This window comes from Lissotriton vulgaris, chromosome 7, assembly GCF_964263255.1.
Source record: "Lissotriton vulgaris chromosome 7, aLisVul1.2, whole genome shotgun sequence".
Classification (NCBI taxonomy): Eukaryota; Metazoa; Chordata; class Amphibia; order Caudata; family Salamandridae; genus Lissotriton; species Lissotriton vulgaris.
This window is the reverse complement of record NC_141695.1, coordinates 1,657,277,470-1,657,298,862: the sequence shown is the minus strand read 5'-3', so window position 1 is coordinate 1,657,298,862 and position 21,393 is coordinate 1,657,277,470. Positions and strand designations below refer to the sequence as shown.

The 21,393-nt window shown below is 44.1% G+C and overlaps 2 long non-coding RNA genes across 2 annotated transcripts in view; both read right to left on the bottom strand.

Moving 5' to 3' along the window:
- Window positions 1-13,729, bottom strand: part of LOC147706223 (uncharacterized) — a 38,849-nt gene extending 25,120 nt beyond the window's left edge. The window contains exons 1-2 of the long non-coding RNA XR_015297349.1: window positions 13,641-13,729; window positions 13,491-13,556 (exon numbers count right to left, since the gene is read on the bottom strand). This is a non-coding gene — a long non-coding RNA (uncharacterized LOC147706223). The remainder of the gene's footprint in view (window positions 1-13,490; window positions 13,557-13,640) is intronic.
- Window positions 13,730-13,826: 97 nt separating this feature from the next.
- LOC147706222 (uncharacterized) lies at window positions 13,827-14,294 on the bottom strand. The gene is made up of 3 exons (XR_015297348.1): window positions 14,165-14,294; window positions 14,022-14,073; window positions 13,827-13,937 (listed from the first exon to the last, which is right to left on the bottom strand). It is a non-coding gene; the product is annotated as an uncharacterized LOC147706222 (long non-coding RNA).
- Between the last annotated feature and the right edge of the window lie 7,099 nt (window positions 14,295-21,393).

Sequence of the window (21,393 nt, the reverse complement as noted above, 5' to 3'; positions counted from 1 at the left end):
CTGAGAAAAGAAGGATACCACAGCTTGGCTACTGAAAGGGTAGTGATACTGGAGAGAGGAATATCCTCAGGGTACCTGGTGACGTAGTCCACTAGGACTAAGATATATTGGTGGCCTCGTGCGGAGAGTGGAAGGGGGCCTACCAGTTCCATCCCTACTCTTTTGAAAGGTAAAGAGTGACTTTCTTTTTGGTTGAAGGATATACCTATTGGCATCTGGGACAGGAGGCACAGAACCTTGCCACCTCCTTATAAACCCATGGCCAGTAAAACCTCTCTAACAAGTATTTGAGAGTGTGTTCTTGCCCATAGTGCCCACCCCCGGCCTGACTATGGGCGAGGTGCATAACTTGTTCCCTAAAGGCTATGGGGACAACTAAATGGTCTTTGTGCTTGTTGGGGGTCCCGCAAATCCTGTAGAGAAGACCCTTTTGGATACAGAAATAGGGGGCCTACCTTTTTGTGGTATTTGTTTTCTTCTGCTTGTTTCCAGGCATACACTAATGTGCTGTCTTCTCTCTGGTCTGCCCTGAAACTCTGGGTTGACATATGTTCGCTCTCTGTGGAGGAAAGAAAACATGTGACAGCGGGTTGGGAAGATCGTCTACACAGTTATCTTTCTTTCCTTTTCTCAGCCCTGGTTTTTAAAGTTTTTATTTGGGTACTTAGTATGTCCGATGTACAGAAAGGGGCCTCTCTCAAGCAGTCCAGGTCAGAAGCTTCCTTTGGTAGTTTGGCCACATATTCATCAAAGTTCGGGAGGTCAGTGCCTAGTAGAACTTTTTTCACTAATACAGGAACCACTCCTACCCTCCTTACCTAAGAGTCTCCATTAATTTCTATAATGACTTCCGCTAGGGAGGTACGAACATACGTCCCCAATGCATACAAGAAACCTGTATCTCTTCTTCGCCCAGAATCTGTTTAGGAGGGATAAGATCCCTACAGATAAAACTATGATGACAAGCAGTATCTAACAAGGCCTCTACTGGCCTTCCGTTCAGGCGTACGGGCATTTTATACCACCCTTGAGTCCCTCCTGTGGTCAGAACCCGACTCTGTGATTCTCCTATATTCATAGGTTCTATTACCTCAGTTTTTAGTGGGCAGTTCCAGGCAACGTGGCCCCATTCCGCACAACAGAAGCACTGGGATTCTGCTTGTGGCGGTGGGGTTTGTGCCGGAGCCTTGGGTAGGGATTTGGACACTCTAGGTATTCTAGCATCCCCTCCGATTCGTACAGCAGGTTTTTGGGAAGAAAAAGGACTTTTCGTTGGTAGGGCTTCAAACTCTGGAGGTCTATGGTAGGCACATGCTAGCTCCACAGCGGTTTGTACCGTCATGATAGGATGTTCCCCTCAGAATGTAGCGGGGCTTGCTTTTCTTCTCCTTCACACAACGAGCAGCCACAGGGGGATGGAGGTATATTTTGCCCTAAAAAATAAAATAAAAAAAAGAACAATAGAACATCGGAAGAAATGCTTTGGGACTCCTGTGTAGACCCCCATTGAAACACCGTGGTGGTTGTGGTGCTTGCTTCAGTACATGCAGTGCTCTGGTGGAAGTCTACAGCCCCCATGTGAGGAGGAGGAGCTGGAGGAGTTGGATGTACAGTCAGGTGCACCTACATTGGACACATTGGAACATGACACATTGGAACATTTTCCCCATTACCTTTCCCCGTCTTCTCTCATGTTCTTTCAGAGCTGGACCGGGGACCGCTGGCCCTTTAAGGAGTCAGGCTTCCCGGAGGAGTCGTACAAGTCCTTCAAATGGAGTGCCGCCGAAGCAGGAAGTCGTTCTGCAGGACCAACGGACGAAGAACGCCAGGAGAGGACGCTTGCCAGAACCTACTCGGTGTTACCGCAGGACAACGCAGGAAGCTTACAACCGGACGAAGCGAACGCAAGGGAGGAAGAGAGCCGGAGCGGTGAAGAACCCGAGGACGGAACAGACTGGCAGCCAGACCCTAACTGGCAATGCGACAACTCGAGCCACGGCCCTGGAGGGACGTGGCTCCACAAGGTACGGGGGCGCATTTCCTCTGTCTGGGGCCGTGCAGTGGAGGGAGTGAAGGGAGGGGAAGCTTCAGAGTAACGGACCAGTCTTTAATAGGAGCGCACGCGTGACTCACTGGTGACGGTTAAGGTGACAGCTTCCCACACTTCCCTCGTCCCGCGTCAACCCCTATGTTCTCCGAACCATCCCCTTACAGGATTCTTTTGTTTTTCTTTCCTTTTGGTTATCGGTGACCGACGGCCATCCATCCTGACACAAGAAACCGCAACAGAGAGGAGGTCGAAACCGACTACAAGTCCCAGAAGGCTTTGCACCGGAAAGTGCTGTATCTTGGTTGAATAAGACTGTAAAGACGTTATATACAAACTGTTTCCCCTTGAAACCCTTGTTTGCTAATAAACCCACTGAACTAGATACCTTGACTCCTGGTCTGCTTCTCCACCACATCACACCCCACCACCTCCCCACGGCGAAAAAATGGAGGAGTAGTACTTGCCTTAAGCCACGGCCCTCTTGGGTCGTGGCAGAAGGAGTCCAGATGTCCTCTTTTTTCTCAGGATTGTTGGACTGTCAGGTGTTCCCTCTAGGCTGTTCCCCGTAGTCCCCTCCTGCCTTCCTCTCCTGGTTCCTCCTCTCGGGCTCCTCACTCTCAGCCTCCGCGTCATTGTTCTTTCCAGGTGTCTCCTTCTCTCCTGGCGCCGAGTATCCCCCTCTGCGTTTTCCGTGTCCGCTGCGTTTCTGGCGAAGCACCGGTCACTTGGTCGACGTCCTGCTCCCCTGGAGAGACAACCGACTTGTCTCCCAGGTACGCCACCGCAGCCATCTTGGGTGTCCTGGTCACGGGATTATAGTGCCCATATCGGCCCGTACACCAGCCAGAAACATCATCACCTGAAATAAATAGACCAGACAAATTGTTGATGGGAAAACGGTCTGCAGGTTTATTAGCATAAACAATGCCAACAGGGTGGGTTATCTTACCGATGATCCAAAGGCAAGCTGCCCCTCGCAGCTTACCACCTGATGGGCCTTGTAGCACCGCAGCCTTGGCCAGACGGTGCTTCGCGGTTGTGGTGAGAGGACTAGCCCCTCCCAATTCCGGTGAACTCTTTGTCCACCATCTTGCTCACCCCCTGTAAAGAATGGAAGTAATCATGTAGCCGAGGTAAGAAGTTGAAAGTAGATCTTTATTTTAGTTTTAAGATATAAATTAGAGAACCCCACCAGGAGCAGTATGACCTCTGCTCAGCCCGAACATCAACTGACATTCAACACACCATTTGAACATTCATGCAATCAACATTCATACACACGCGCACAGGCTGAGCAGCACTCTACATCTTCTCCCTTCTTAACAAAGAAAAGATGACACTTCACAATATAATTATAAGATGTTACTATACAAAGTACTAAGCAAATATAAAAATATAATTAAGAACATTTGTATATTCAATAGATTTAAAAACAAGTGAAGTGGTGGAGTGAAATCCTTAAACTGTAAAATACAGTAAAACCATTTTCTGAACACGCAAAAAGAACGTTGAAACAACACAACCCCTCTTCCCCCACTCTACACCCCCCCCCCCTAAGAGGGTCGGAGCGTTCAAGCGACCCCCGGTTGTCCAGGTTTCCAACCGTCCGTAGGATAACGGGGCGCCGTCGCACCCCAGGGTCCACCGCACAGATCTCCCGGGATATTAGGCCTCAGCACCCTTTGTGCTGCTGAATAGGGTACTCCTGCGTCCCTTTCGCCTCTGGATCATCCTGTAACTCTGCCTGTAACACAAATGATTATCGTTAATACATTAAAAAAATACACCGTCACCCTGAGATGTCGAGTAAGTGGGAGGGAGGGAAACATCTAGGAGGGAAGCGGCCAAAGAGACCGCAAAACGGGGGGGGGGGGATAAGGGGATATATACTTCCTCCCTCCCCCTTCTCCGGCCGGAAGTGACGCGCCCCCCCGGAAGGGGTGGCCCTGGGCTGGATCGTGTGCCATCTTGGGGCACTAAGGGGCCGCCCTCTTATGAGGGTCCCCTGCCGGGACGAGTCGGTCCGCCCGCATAGTGCCCATATCGGCCCGCACACCAGCCACCCAGACACATCATAACCTGAAATAAATAGACCAGACAAATTGTTGATGGGAAAACGGTCTGTAGGTTTATTAGAATAAACAATGCCAACAAGGTGGGTTATCTTACAGATGATCCAAAGGCAAGCTGCCCCTCGCAGCTTACCAGCTGATGGGCCTTGTAGCACCGTTGCCTTGGCCAGACGGTGCTTCGCGGTTGTGGTGAGAGGACTAGCCCCACCCAATTCCGGTTAACTGTTTGTCCACCATCTTGCTCACACCCCGCCCTACGAGGGGCGGAGCGTTCAAACGACCCCCTGTTGTCATGGTTTCAAACCTCCCGTAGGATAACGGGGCGCCATCGCATCCCAGGGTCCACCGCACAGATCTCCTGGGATATTAGGCCTCAGCACCCTTTGTGCTCCTGAATAGGGTACTCCTGCGTCCCTTTCGCCTCTGGATCATCCTGTAACTCCGCCACAGCCCTGGGTGAGGCGACCGCCACAACCAGGGCCCCCCATCTGTGCTCACTTCATTACTTACAGCCTGCTATTCCAAGAGCTTCCTCTAGGTCTAGTAGGAACAGGTCCATCCCCACCTGGGAAAGGTGAACCCCCTCATTGTCAAAGCAGCCTGTGGATTTGGCATGTAATTCCCCATGTCTTATAAAACCAAAACCCCGTTGGTCAGTGAATTTGCGCATGGCACAGTTAACCCTCCAATGATGTGTACATTTATTTACCAGTAGTGTGCCAGGGATTCTGATACTTCTGGCACATCCTACTTGGATAACCAAGTTACCCCCTTTAGACACTTGGCTAATTTTAGTTTAGAAAGAGTAAGGCCAGAAAAGCGCTTAAACAGGAAGTGGGCACGACCATCTGTCCCGTTTGAGATTGACGAAAGGCGCCCATACTCTCTATTATGCTTACGGCTTTTGTCATTATAGAAGACTCCTTCTGCATACCAGTGTTCCTGCATGTGTCTTACCCTGGAACTGCACATAATGTTCCTTGCTGTAGTGTCTTTGTCTGTCTTTCTGTACAAGTGTATTTTTTCTGCCTTACTCGGATTCCACTTGTGTATCTTTGTTTGTTCATGGCTGAATTATTTTTTTGGTGCAGATTCATGCATGATTGAGATGTTATTTGTATGCTTCTCATCTTGGAATGAACATTTATGTGACTCTTGTACTTGATCGATGCATGCTCTATTTCTACTCACCTATGTTCCCACAGGGGCTGAAATTTCTTTTTGTGCATTTGAATTTATGCTTGTGGATCTTTGTTTTACATGACTAAGTAGTTGCTTGCGGCCCTATTTTTCCAGGCCTTAGCTTATTTGTGAGCATTTTTCTTTCTTAGTCATATTCTTCTTGCTCATGTGCCTCTGTGCTTGACTCGAGTACATACACATGTTCTATCCTTTCTGCATGATCACTTTCTGTATGTGCCCATTAGAGCTGTCAGATCTTCTCATATCATGTGAGAGTAGCAAACTCTTTTGTTTCTGTATCTCAGTGTAATTTGAGAGATGTCTATTCAATTCTGATTTCTACAGTTACACCATATGAGGCTTGAGTTGCCAATCTAATTTTTTGTTGCCTCCAGATCTCAAGTTACATCAGGTCAGGTGTGAGTAAATTATTCAGCCAAGCCTCATTCTTAGCATTCTGGTCCAGGACTTGTAATGCAAAACTCAAACGTCAGTACAATATTCAAAAACTAAGAACTGGATAAATTACTCACACCTGAAATGGAATATCTTTAGAGCAGGGTCACCAGTGCCTGATGTCAAGGACTTATGCTAAGATTCCCTCTTAGTTTCAGGTCAGGAGTCAGATTCCAAACCTCTGGCCATCGTACAGGATGGAAGGAAGCCAGTGATCTCAAGCCAGGTAAAGCCAAAGAAAAGCCAAAGTCTGAGTCAGATACCAACATTAAGGCTCATGCTGTGGTTTCAGATGTCATCAACAGCAAGGCTCTAAAAGAGAAGATCTGGAAGGAGATCTATGAGCTGCTCAAGTCCTCCATATCCTTGACTGCACCCAAGAGAATAGCAGCAATCCCAATGTTCGTATCGGTCACGGTGAGGAAAACGAAGGGTGTACAGATAACCAAACCTATTTGATATTTAACAATCTAGGCAACCAGTGAAAAAAACAATCAAGAAGGGTTTAAATAAGTGGAAGGGAAATAAGCTACAAAATTGATTATTAAATTCGACACTTTATTACAGATTAAAAAAAGCAATATCGCATTACAAATTTCATATATTTGAGTACCAATCTGCCACCCCTTGTCTTTTTTTTTTTAACTTTGTTTGTATATATAATGTGATTTATGTAATGTGATTTATGCAATTTTGTTTATACCTAGATTGTCAAAACTACACCTTTTAATATATATATGAAATTTGTAATGCGATATTGCTTTTTTTAATCTGTAATAAAGTGTCGAATTTAATAATCAATTTTGTAGCTTATTTCCCTTCCACTTATTTAAACCCTTCTTGATTGATTTTCACTGGTTGCCTAGATTGTTAAATATCAAATATTTACTCCTTCCCTGGTCTAGGAATCTTATTTCTATGAACACAGGGGGTCCTTGTTAAATATACGCTCAGATAACCAAACCTGCCAGTGACTTGAGGATGATCACGAAGTCCAAGAAGACCAGGATGTTTGACATGGTTCCACCTTCTGGTAACGTTGACAAGCTAACTGAACCAACCATCAAGCACATGGTGCCTACGGGAAGAGATCCTGAAAGGTGATTCTCTGTTGACTAGCACATCTACAGAAAAGAGCACCTGCTGTGGTATACACAGTGTTGCACTGTGACCTTATCAATTCTCTTTAGAATGACTAATCCCTATTGAGTGCCACATAAGTGCATATTTACACAAACCTTTCTATTAAAAGCAACACAACGACACAAGAATTAACCTGGGTTGGAATATACATCAGTACAGAGTTGTTTATTTTCACTGAAATAGTGCACATTCACTAGGGCACATATACTTCTCCAGCAAAACAAATTGGACATTTTACAGTGATGACAAAGGAAGGACCCAGCTTGCTGTAACTATCAATACTCAATGACACAAGCCCATAGTGGTGTAATGCGGGGGACTGCAGCTGTGCTGGGATACGGAAAGACACACAACAGTCTTTTCACAGAAACACAATCACAGAGTTCTTATCCATCTGCCTAAATATACACAGTGGCAGAAGTGTCTCCATTCTCAATGCCAGGTTCCCATGAGGTGCAAATAACCTACAGCACATACAGATAGACATAAGGTTGGTTTGTTCAAAGTGACACATATTCAGTTGAGCATGCTCCCAGACACACACTTTCAGGTGAATGGTTCCTTAATTGCACAGATGAAGAATCACAATTTGCTCTGTTTATTAAACCACTAACAGATCACATGGGCAAGAGTAAATACAAAGATATAAACTTGTCTATACAGCCTTTATCATGACATATTTACTACACAATGATTTTACCATGCAGGTAAGGATAATTTTAGAGTTTAGGGGTGGATAGTGGTAAAGGGAGGTAAGAGCAAATTTAAGGTTATGGGGTGGGCAGTAGTTAAGAGGGGTAATGTTGATTTTAGGGGTTAGTGGTGGGTAGAGGTAAAGAGAGGTAAGGGTAATTTTAGGATAAAGGGGTGGGTAGTGGTAAAGGGAGGTAAGGGTAATTTTAGGGGTTGAGGTTCGGCAGAAGTAAAGAAAGGTAAGGGTAATTTTTGTATTTAGAGTTGACAATGGTAAAGGCAGGTAATGTTAATTTTTGGGTTTAGGGCTGGATAGGGTGTAAATAAAAGTAAAGATAATTTTGTTGTTTAGGGGTGGATAGTGGTAAAAGGAGGCCACAGTAATTTTAAGATGAATGGGTGGGTGGAGGTAAAGGAAGGTAAGGGTAATTTTAGGGTTTGGGGTTGGCTTGTGGTAAAAGGAGGTTAGGATAATGTGTGTGGTTATTGGCAAAGGGAGGTGAAAATACATTTAGGGCAAATACGTTTAGGGTGGGTAGTAGTAAATGCCGGTCAGGGAAATTTTAGGGTTTAGGAGTGGTTAGTAGTAAAGTGAAGTAGGGCTAATTTCAGGGCATAGGATTGTTCAATGCTAAAGGGTGGTAAGAGTAATTTTAGAGCGTAGGGGTGAGTAGAGGTAAAGGGGGCAGTGGAAATTATAAGATAGAGGGGTGGGTAGAGGTAAAGGAAGAAAGGGTCCTTTTAGGGTTGGTTAGTGTTAAAGGGAGGCAAGGGTAAGTTTGAGGTGTAGGTGTGGGAATTGGCAAAGGAAAGAAGATAATTTTAGGGTTTAGGGTTGGCCAATGGTAAAGGTAGATATGCGTAATTATATGATTATGGGGTATGAATGTGTATGTATTTTTATAAATATATATGTGTGTGTGTATATAATATCCATATGAACTAGGCAGATCTTGCGGCTGAAACATGTTGCCTGCAACTCATGTCACTTGAATAAAGAACTGTGATGGGTATCCGAGCTGTTCCGGTCCTGTTTCCTCGGGAGGGGCAGGTTTTGAAGATGTGTGTTTGTGTGTATATATATATATATATATATATATATATATATATATATATATATATCAAAGTAACTTCTCCCTCAAAAAAGAAAAGGCAGGAACCCAGGGGGACAGGTTGGAGAGGCTTTAATGTTCAAGATTCTGCCCCAGTGGCGGCAAATGCATTTCGGTAATAACCTTCTTCAGCGCCCAACACCAGACCCATGCGACACAAGTCTTTCCTGCCGCTATTTGAGTAAATCAAAATAGGTCCGCTCCTCCCCCGATGACGATGGCGTTCACGTGTTGCAGTTTGTTCACCTCTCAAAACTGCAACTCCCATAATGCCTTATAGCAACAATGCAGGTAGGTGAAAATTTGTGGGGAGGGAGGGTCAGTTGATTACTGCGGTACCCCAGTGCTGGCAGGCACGATGACACAAACCGCCGATTTCCAGAACACTCGGTCTCCCCTCGGGTCCCCCTTTAACACTGCCACAGCCCCAGATGTCAGGAGTCAATTGTGCAGGGGCTTGAGTGCGGACAGCAATTAGTCCGAAAGAGGTGCAATACCTCAACTGCTCGCCTTCTCCTTCCAATAGGGCGGGTACCAGATTCATTCCGTAACGGAACAGGAGTATTGGCCGTGAGGCTTGCCAGTTGTGATCTGGTCCCAAAAGCGTGGCAGGGGTGTCCTGTAATGCGCTGCTGGCCAGCGCATAAAATATCAAAGCAACTTCTCCCTCGAAAAAGAAAAGGCAGGAACCCAGGGGGACAGGTTGGAGAGGCTTTAATGTTCAAGATGCTGCTCCAGTGGCGGCGAATGCATTTCGGTAATAACCTTCTTCAGCGCCCAACACCAGACCCATGTGACACCGTGAAGTCTTTCCTGCCGCTATTTGAGTAATTCAAAACAGGTCCGCTCCTCCCCCGATGACGATGGCGTTCACCTGTTGCAGTTTGTTCACCTCTCTAAACTGCAACACCCATAATGCCTTGTAGCAGCAATGCAGGTAGGTAAAAATTTGCGGGGAGAGATGGTCAGTTGATTACTGCGGTACCCCAGTGCTGGCAGGCACGATGACACAAACCGCCGATTTACAGAACAATATATATATATATTGATTTTACTTTGAGGCGCGGGCGTAGGGGACTGGAGGGAGCAACTTCTACACTTTCAAAACGTCCTTACCTGCTGCTACACGGCTCCTCCTTTGCGAAGCACACTTCAGCAATGTTCCAGCTGGCGCATTCACTTGAACAGATGCACACTGGGAACTGTAGGCTCACAATTGACTACAGGTTCCTCTCACAGCTGGGTCACCTGATCTCCCCGCCAATGGGAGCGCTTGAGGAAATACAAAGGAGGGAGAAGGATAGGATGCAGTAACAGCGGCGTCTGAAGAAGGCGGATACGCCGAAATGCATCATGCCAAGCTGTACTTGTGAATAAAGCTGTCTCCTGAAATGATCCCCGCTGTGTCCTCGCAACTTACTTTCCAGTAAAGTGGTTCTTCTCTCACGTTTGTCGCGCTTGCCAGCAGCGCGAAACGAGGGCCCGTCCTGCAAGCGTCCTGGGCTAAGTCTGGCAATTGGACTGAGTGTATCAAGGGATTGATAGTCCCAGGGCCGCCTCGAAAATCAACCACGCTAGAAGCTGCTGTCAATGGCAGTCTGTGACTTCACGGGAGGTGAGCATGATTACAGTTCACCTCACAGCCCGGTTTGATTTTACTTTGAGGCGCGGGCGTAGGGGACTGGAGGGAGCAACTTCTACACTTTCAAAACGTCCTTACCTGCTGCTACACGGCTCCTCCTTTGCGAAGCACACTTCAGCAATGTTCCAGCTGGCGCATTCACTTGAACAGATGCACACTGGGAACTGTAGGCTCACAATTGACTACAGGTTCCTCTCACAGCTGGGTCACCTGATCTCCCCGCCAATGGGAGCGCTTGAGGAAATACAAAGGAGGGAGAAGGATAGGATGCAGTAACAGCGGCGTCTGAAGAAGGCGGATACGCCGAAATGCATCATGCCAAGCTGTACTTGTGAATAAAGCTGTCTCCTGAAATGATCCCCGCTGTGTCCTCGCAACTTACTTTCCAGTAAAGTGGTTCTTCTCTCACGTTTGTCGCGCTTGCCAGCAGCGCGAAACGAGGGCCCGTCCTGCAAGCGTCCTGGGCTAAGTCTGGCAATTGGACTGAGTGTATCAAGGGATTGATAGTCCCAGGGCCGCCTCGAAAATCAACCACGCTAGAAGCTGCTGTCAATGGCAGTCTGTGACTTCACGGGAGGTGAGCATGATTACAGTTCACCTCACAGCCCGGTTTGATTTTACTTTGAGGCGCGGGCGTAGGGGACTGGAGGGAGCAACTTCTACACTTTCAAAACGTCCTTACCTGCTGCTACACGGCTCCTCCTTTGCGAAGCACACTTCAGCAATGTTCCAGCTGGCGCATTCACTTGAACAGATGCACACTGGGAACTGTAGGCTCACAATTGACTACAGGTTCCTCTCACAGCTGGGTCACCTGATCTCCCCGCCAATGGGAGCGCTTGAGGAAATACAAAGGAGGGAGAAGGATAGGATGCAGTAACAGCGGCGTCTGAAGAAGGCGGATACGCCGAAATGCATCATGCCAAGCTGTACTTGTGAATAAAGCTGTCTCCTGAAATGATCCCCGCTGTGTCCTCGCAACTTACTTTCCAGTAAAGTGGTTCTTCTCTCATATATATATATATATATATATATATATATATATATATATATATATATATATATATATACATATATATAATATATATATATATATATATATATATATATATATATACATATATATATATACATATATATATATATATATATATATATACATATATATACATATATATACATATACATACATATATATATATATATATATATATATATATATATATATATATATATATATATATATATATATATATATATATATATATATATATATATATATATATATATACACTTGTTTTCACTAATGATTACACAGCATGTGTTTGTGTTCAGACTATACCGGATTGACTTTTTATGGCTGAACTAAGAGACTATGAAGTGGGAGCTTGTATGCCTTTTCGGCAGCGCAATCTGCATTCAAGCAGTTTTTTAAAATCCTCCTGTATAAAATAGACTTTTTATCAGAAAGGCAGCACATGTTGAGAGCATTTGGCGCCAACACGATGTTTCATAATGACAGTACCTCAATAGGCTAATTCAAATTGTCTATACCTCTGGCTAAAACTGGTTACAGCTTATAATTGTTTTGATGCATACATTATGAATTAGCTCAGGTTTTTATTGGCATTTTCGTTTTATGTAGTTATTTACAACTTCGAATACCCTGCACTTTGCTAAGGAGGCACATGCTGCAGGTTCATACTTCTTCTATTCAAAATGCCTAAACTTGTAGTCTAGCTTCTATGTTTATGTGTGCCTGAAGGAGGGAGTAGGGATATATATTTCTACAATGTCATGGTGCCAAAATAGATTGACAAAGCCTGCTGCGCAGGCGAAACGTGTCTCTCTTTTTCTGCAGGGTCGTGGGTGACCTGAACAATAATAAATAAGCCTGATCCACACACGGCTCGTGTACGGCCCTCTTCTTCCTTGCTGTAGGAGTGGTTTTCTTCATATATATATATATATATATATATATTCAAAAGCAAGTTTGCGTGTGCTGGCAGGGGAACAGCACAATACTTGAAAAACAGTTCATTCTACTGAATGACATGCTGTCATGCCACTTCTCATCTCTATATAGTGCTGTCTGCTTTCCTAGAATTAAAATTGAAAACATATATTTTGAAGTTTGCTAGTGTGAAGTGAATCTCATTTTAAAACATTGCAAATATCAAAAGGCAGCATTATAGGTAAGTATACATTTCCTTGTCTATGTTCAGTCCATTAGGTTGTATCTATTCTCAACATGTACCTCGATTCTAACTTCCTGAATGATTTCTCTCTGCCTCTTCCCCTGGCTGTTTTGGGTATACAGTCTATAGCATTATATCTTATTATGCTAGGGTCTCCATTATGGACCTTCTTAAAGTGTTGCGCAGTGGACTAGCTTTCATCCTGAGTCCTTAAGTGCCGTAAAATATGCTTGTGCACTTGCAATGTAGTGCTGCCTATTTATGTTTTTGTTATTCAAAAACAATCTTCTCAAACTATTATTTTACTAAAACCGAATGAATCAAGTAATTATTCAAGCTTTCTCTTATTCATGGGGCATGTCCAACAGATTAGCCCAGTCCATTCAATGTTAATGTTATCCACAAAAAACCAAAACAAAACAGCAACAGCAATAATTCGAAATTATGGGGCAATTTTAATTCATTGCATTCATGACTATCTCAATATAAAAGCATTTATAGTTGCCCAAAGAGAAATTTGCAAAAAGATTGAAATGTAGAGTGCTTAATAGAAAAGACTGAAAAGGAGCATAGAATAATATTTACAATTTTATATATACAAGCAATGAGTTTGTACAATATACAATTACTCAATGTCCTGGCGTGTATTATGAGATCTAAACACAGTTTATATTAAATGGAGACATTGCTTCCAAACTTGTATTGCACTAAAAAATGTGTAACACCATCCAGTACAAAATAAAGCGTCGACGTTTCGACTCGTCTTGGGGCCTTTAGGTAAATTAGACCGTGGCCATGCGAGTCTTCATCAGGACCACGAATTTGGACAACCAAAAGAGTAGCACAAGCCCTGAAACAGAATGAATATGTATATCAAGCTGTTGCATTAAAATTGCGATCATTCAAGTATCGCACGCATCCATGGTAAGGAATTAGGCTTACCCAATGGTAGTGGAGAAAAGGACAGTAATGTCTTTGCTCTTGTTCCTCGGATAAATAAATTAATACCTAGAAACATAACGAAGGGGTCATTAGACCGATTCTATGACAACTTCCAATCACTGCTCTCACCTAGGATGTCTGTGTCATTACCTTTTGGATAAAGCGGGGCTGGTGTTTTTAGTCTTCCAGTTTTTTCAGACTTGAATTCTCTGCATATTCGAATTCGAGTTGTTCTATTATTTTGAAAAAAGGGGGGGGGGGACCAGTGATGTTTTACTACCAAAAACGAGTTCTCAATACTCAATGTACCAATGTACATCTCCGGGATACATCTTACCAATAGTATAAAGGCAAGCCAGCCCTTAGGTCAATCCGATGTAGGGCTTTAGCGTGGTTCAATGGCATACACTTGCTTCAATCCAGTCAGTTACAAGGGTGTGTGACTCCCTACAAGTTAAGTGGAAAATGAGTCACTACCCAGCGCATACTTAAAAAACGGAGTACAGAGGGAATTTTCTCGGTTGCACTCACCGAGTTAGTCCATACTGATCCAGCCCATTCAATCTCAAAAGTACGTGACTCCCTGCAAATTAAGCAGAATAGGGGTCACTACCCGGCACATACTTAAAATAGAGTACAAGAGGAAATGATTCGATCGTCAGAAATGCACTCACCCAATTAGTCCGTATCGTCTCCCGAGCGTTCGGCGTTTAGCTCAAAGCGGCGCCTACATGCTCAACTCCAGAGGCATCAATATAGAAAAGGGACTGTATACCCGGCATGCCGTGAATCGGGAGCGCTCGGTGCCTGTGAATGGAAACAAAAAAAGAAAGAAAGGGGGGCTTCAAGCAGAGTTATATTATTGGTGGATATCGTTCAAGGCATTGTTGATTGAGGACGTGTGTCGGCCATTTTAAATTGGGAACAAGATCGAGAATGATGCAGCAGTAGAGTTCCTATTATAACGGTCCATGTTCATTAAAAACAAATTGGTACATATTCATGATATTACGGCACACCATTTATACATGTGTCTATATTAATAGAAATGGATTTGACATTTATTCCCAGTAGAACATTTATACATGTGCATCAAAAAACTCCATTACTTAATGCCTATCTTTACTACGATGTACATTGCATACAAAACACCAAATTCAAAAGATCATTGCAGGTTGGTAGTGTAGGTCCTGGCAAGGCACATTTCCATATATATTTATATGATCGAGGGTTCATGAATCATATTTTATTACAGTGGTACAGTTACATGGTAACTTCACATTCATATTACTAGACTCTCAGGAGAGACACCTGTCTGTTTATCTCCTCCTGTTCGTTTAGTCCTTGATTCACCGTGTTAAGGGAGTATATCCACTTACACTCTCTTAAATTGAGTACATTTCCAAAGTCACCCCCCTCCGAACATTCGTGGCCACTTTTTCTATTACCCACCATCGGAGGCTATCGCAGTCTTGACCAAAGGTGGTAAAATGTTCGACCAAGGGTGCTCCTGGTGTTTTGCATCTAATGCGACTACAGTGCTGTAGGAGTCTACATTTAACTCTTTGTGTCATTTGGCCCACATACAAAAAACCACAGGGGCATAAGATGGCATATATAACCCCTGTGGTATTAAAGTTCCTATGTTGTGTAAGAGTGTGTGTTTTGTTGTTGTAGTTAAATGTGGTGCACTCATTTGTTAGGGGACATTCACGACATGAACCACACTTCGTATGTCCTTTAATAGGGGGAAGGTCCCACAGTGTTGTCTGGCCCATGACTCGATTCGTGGGTAACAATGATCGAGCCAAATGGTCCCTCACATTCATTCCCTTACGGAATGCGTGTAAAGGTGGGGGCAAGCCCCCCAATTCCTCGCTCACCAAATGCCAATGTTGATTAATTGATTTCTTTATGGCACTACTCTTAGTATTAAAAGTAGTGACACATACAAGGCGATCCTCACCTTGCTTTTTCTGGTTTGAAACCAATAGATCTTCACGTTGGTTATTCCATGCCCTCTTACGCGCTTTTTTTAAAAGCCGCATTGGATAACCTCGTTCCTAAAGTCTTACAACGAGCAAGGATGACTCCTCAAAATAATCCTCCTTTTTGGTGCAGTTCCTCCGCAACCTCAGAAATTGGCCAAACGGCAAATTATCTCTGAGATTGCGGGGATGGTGACTCGTGTACCTTAATAGAGTGTTTCGCTCACTACTCTTTCAATAAAGGGTGGTGTACAGTTGGCCTTCATCCGATTTGATCTGAATATCCAGGAAGCTAATTGAGGCCCTATCGTATTCCAAAGTGAACTGAATATCGTCTGAGCAGGTGTTAAGCCCCTTGTGAAATTCCATCAGTTGTTCACTACTTCCTTGCCAAATTAACAGCACATCATCAATGTACCGTGCCCATAGGGCAATTTGATTGTAATACAGATTTTGCTGGTTGAGGACAAACCGATGTTCAAACTCACTCATGTATATTATAGCTAGATTGGGGGCAAAGCTTGCCCCCATCGCTACACCTTTTGTCTGGATGTAAAATTGGCCCAAGAACATAAAAAAGTTTTGTGTCATCGCTACTGTGAGCAGTTGGATAATAAATTCTGTCGATACTTGATTGGGTCTTGGTCTCTCATTCAAAACATTCTCCATACACATCAGTGCAGCCTGCTGCGGAATGTTTGTGTAGAGAGTCATGATGTCCATAGTGGCAAGTATACTTGTTCCAGGATCATAGGTGCGCCCATCCACTAATTGGATCACATTCATTGTGTCCCTCACGTATGTTGGAGTTGATATGGCAATAGGTTTTAAAAATATATCTATATATTTACAGAGAGGCTCCAATAGTGAGCCACACCCTGAAATGATCGGTCTACCAGGGGGGGTCTTCCATCCGTTTATGGACTTTGGGCAAAGTGTAGATTGTGGGCATACGAGGGTGCTTATTGTTCAAAAATTCATATTCTTGTTTGGTAATTATACCATCCTCAAGTGCCCGAGTAGTGATTCGATCAATTGCTAAACTGATATTTTTAGTGGGATCAGATTTTAAAAGAGTATAGTTTCCCACCACAGATAGTTGAGACAATATTTCGTTCTTATATTTATCAAAACTCTGGGCAACGATGGCGCCACCCTTGTCCGCGGGTCTAATCACAATATTGATATTGTTCTTTAAAGTGCCCAACGCTTCTCTCTCCGATTTAGAGATATTGTAGGTGACGTAGCGTCTTTCTGCAAGGATTTTATTTACGTCACGTAGTACCATCTGTTCGTAAGTTCTAATTTTGTGGTCAATCAGGTGTGTGGGAGGGTTGAATTTGGAAGGTGGTCTCAGACCACTTCCCGAAAACACAGGTTTAAATGGAGTCCTAAGGAAGTAATGTTTTAATCTCACTTTCCTGAAGAACTGTTGGAGTTCCATCCTAAGGGTAAAGTTATCAGGCATGGAGATAGGGACAAAAGATAACCCCTTACACAGGATTTGCTGTTCACTCGTGTTCAGTTCATAATCGGATATGTTGATGATGGGATTTTCAGGGGCATGTCTTACCACCTGTAGACCTGGCGTCCTGTTTGAATCTCACCATGGGAGTCCTATTAGAACTGTACTTATTTGTTCCCCCGCCTGAGCCTCGATTCCAACGGGCAGAGCGTTGGCCCCTGGGTCTGCCCCAGGGGCGTCCCCTCCCTCGCGGGCCCCACCATTGGTCCTCCACTAAAAAAGTCTGTTGGTCTAGGGGATTATGCTCAGGGTTACTTGTGGCACCACCTGTGCTAGTTCCAGGGCGTTCCGAGTCACTGTCCGAACTTCTGGTATATGAAGAACCTGAAAAGGTGTTAAATCTCTTATATCCACCCCTCCCTCTACTGGTTATACCACCACATTGATCTCTTGTGTAATACCCTTCTTGGAGGTAAGGATATGTAGCTTTTTTATCAAAGGTTTTAATATCCTTCGCAACTTTGTCCAGTTTGGTACCTCGTGTATAGAGATCAAATTCCCTTATGGTTTTTTCAAGTCTATCCAACGCCTCTTTGGCATTGGATAGAGCTTTATCCTCAATGATCTCTTTCCTGAGTTCAGCGATCTCCCTGGTCAATCGTTCGACCTCTTCCACCGCAGTCTCAATACCCAACACCATCCAGTGTCTGGAACAAGTGTTGGATATGAAGCTGAAGTTATCCTTAAATTTAGGGTTCTCAAGGAAGATCGCAGGTTCGTTCCAAACCTGTAATCCGACCGGTATTACGTTGGACCTCAGGTATTTGGCTAATGTATGGCCATGAAGCCTCGTTCTTATAAGCTTCTTCTCCAAGCGTTCTAGTTTGGAGACTTTTTCATTCAAAGTCAGATTGCCAATGGAGATATTATCCACCAGGAATGTACCCCTCCTTCCTCTTGTAATAATTTTTCAATATAATCCTCACAATACGAGAGGGTCTCTTTGTCTGACATTCCTAGTGTTTAAATCATTACACATGCTTCATCATAGGGTTCCTCCAAGCACAAAGGGACCGCAAGGTACCCAATGTGGGCTACAACTTCCTAGCCGGGAAGGAGTAGGATTTTTGATAAGCACGTTTGTTATTTTAACATCAATAACTCTGTTTCACATTGCTATTTGAATTTCCCCAATAGGAAATGGTAATTAAAGTTAGTTATTCCTACTGAGGGAATTTTAGATTTCTGCGTGTTTTTTCTTTATATACAAAAAAATTTGCACTCTGCCCCTCACGGACACTCATTGAGGGTAAGCATGTCACCCTTGGGTGAGTAAGGGTTTTAGTCCATATAAAAGATATGCCCACCTTTATATGGTGTTTATAGTTGTCCTACACACAGTGTGAGTTAGATAGTAGTGGATATGTGTAGGGTAGCAGTAAATCTTTAGATTTACAGATATCCTTTTTGACCCTTGTTGTGTGATAGACTCATAATAATGAAGCACTGCATGAAGCATAATGTATGTATATTTAATGGCATCTTCCATCTACTAAACATAAAACTGCTATGGCACTTCATTTGCCCTCACATATGCAAACCTCTTCCTCCTGATAGTTTGAAAAGGAGAAAGCCTGGTCAAAAGAAAATCAATACATGACATCACACATTTTATTATGGACCAGATTTATAAACGACCTGTTCATAATCTGGCATGGTGCGGAAGAAGTGCTGGAAAAATTCATGCAGAAGCTGAACAAGAAAGACTATAATTTGAAACTAACACACCACATCTGTGCCAGTGAACCAAACTTTATTTATATCACAGTATATACGCAAGGTGACTTGATCTGTGCTAAGATACACAGAGAACCCATACCAAATTACAACATATTGAACTCCAACAATGGTCACAGGAAGGCACTGACGTGGAGCATTATGCATAGGAAATTATTAAGAGCCCAGAGGAAATGCTGCAGAATTAAGGATTTTGCAAATAATGCCACCCGTTTTATCAACAGGTTTCACATTAGGGGACACCAAAGACAGTATTGCAAGATACCCTTATTTGGGCACAATTGAAAGACAGAGAATATTTGCTCATAAGATCCACCACAGAAAGAAGGAATCTGGGAGCATATAATGGAATAACCTGAAGATTTGTCATGGATTTCAACAGCTAACACCAGGAGATCAAGCGGATAGTACATACGAGCTGGTACTTGCTCCTGATGGGTGCCCACATATGGGAACACCTGGACCTACATCCACAAGTAACATACTGAAAGGTTCATCCCTGGGTGACTTACAAACGAGAAGCTATATAAGACCCAAATAAGTATCTTAAAACTAAAGGCTGGTTCAAAACCAAAAAGAGAGATTCTGTAAATGTGGGAAATATAAGGCATAATAATACAGTGTGAACAAAATAGAATATGAAACAAAACATGTCAGACACAACCAGAGACAACCATCTCCTGAGGCGGAAGCCGGGAGAACGATCGCTACTATTTTTTAAAAATTTGAGTGTCATTATTGTGTTTTTATCTACCTGATCTCCTCTCCCTGGGCATTGATTCTGGGCTTAGCACGCACTTGGCATCCCCGCGCAGCGGATCTTAGCGCTGCCGCGGGAATTAAAACAAACATTATTGCCGCCATTACCGGAGAACCCTCAGGCCACGCCCCTATCGTGAGGCCACGCCCCCCCCCTTCGTCTCCTCTCTCCTATAAATTGTGTATTTTCCGGACGAGCGCAGCGGGCGCGCTATCTGCGCGTCGGACGCGCACTCCGGGCCAAGGTTCCCATCTTGCACAGAAGCAGGTCTGGTCTAGATCGCAGCTTCTGGATTTAAGAAAGTTAATTTGCACTCCTCAACACAGTGCAACCTCTCACTGACTAGCCCTCTCCTTTTTAAATGTAACAGCTGCCCTTTCTCCTTTAGTCCTTATACAAAATGCCCCCATGATTCATCAATTATCCATCCCACACCCATACGAACATATTCCATGGGATTACTGAATTGTCGCTCTCTGCCATGCCACGCTAGTGACATTTGGCTGCTGCTCTCATCCATGTCCTGGGACCTACTCTTCCTTACTGAGACATGGATTAAAGACTCTTCCAACCCAGACATCTCTCTTGCCTTGCCCCCGGGTTACCGCCTCACAGGTGTAAGCCGCGAAGGCTCCAAGACCGGAGGCGGAATCGCGGTTATTCTACAGACTCACTTGACGATCACGTCCAGGAAAATCCAGAATATAGGGCCCATAGAGGCACTATATTTTTCCATCTTGGATGCCTTTACAGCCATCTTCTCTGGTATACAGTCCTCCGAATACCTCACAGCCTGCCATTTCTGCACTGTTAGCAGTTATTGCAGATCTGTCTCTTAAACACCCTCACTTCACGGTATTGGGAGACTTTAACCATCACGTAGATGTAAGTGACTGTAGTCGTGCCACCCATCTTCTAGATTCCATGCAAAGTTTGAATTTGACTCAAGGGGTTAGTGGCCCCACACATGTTGCTGGACACACCCTTGATCTAATCTTCTCTAATTGGACGGAGCTTAAGATTCTTCCCTCCACACCTCTGACTTGGTCTGATCATTTCCTGATCCCGTTCGAGGTGTCCCTATCCCAACCCCTTAAGAAGGAATCTGCCATCAGAGAACAAGGCAGAAAATGGCATAAGGTCTCATGTACTGCCCTGGAGCAAACGTACAATAGTAGTTCAGACTCACACCCTGACGATCTCAATGCAGCGGTATCTACATTTAATAAAGATCTCACGGCCGCCATTGAGAAAGTCGTGCCCTTACAGACCCTCACCTCCCGTAGATCAAAACCGTCAGCTCCCTGGTTCACCCAGGAATTAAGGGAAAACAGAAGCAGTTGCAAAAAACTGGAGCGCCTATGGCGCCGGACCTATGACCCGGCAGCCAAATCTCTTTACAGACAGGCCCTCAAAGAGTTTCATAAACTCAAACGCAATATCATGAGTCAATACTTTGCAGAAACTATTGTTAGCGCAAAAAACTCCACTAAGACCCTCTTCAACATTGTTAAAGAGTTCACTAATCCTACTGCTCTGTCCGTTCCCGTTACCCCCAGCCAAGCACTTAGTGAAAGCCTATCTGACTTCTTTTCTGAAAAAATTGCTAATATCACGGCAACAATCCTTGAGAATCGTACAGAAGTAACCTCAGATCTTGACACCACCTGTACCAAAGTATTTACTTCTTTTAAACCACTTACTAAAGAGTATGCTCTGACTCTATTTTTAAAATGTAAATCAGGCTCACCGCTTGATCCAGCCCCGGCACTGATCCTGAATGAGATTGCCCCGCTAGTAATTAACCCCCTGCTTGAAATCTGGAACTCCTCCTTACAATCGGGTGTTGTCCCTCTTTATGGAAACAAGTGTTGCTAATCCCTATTCAAAAAA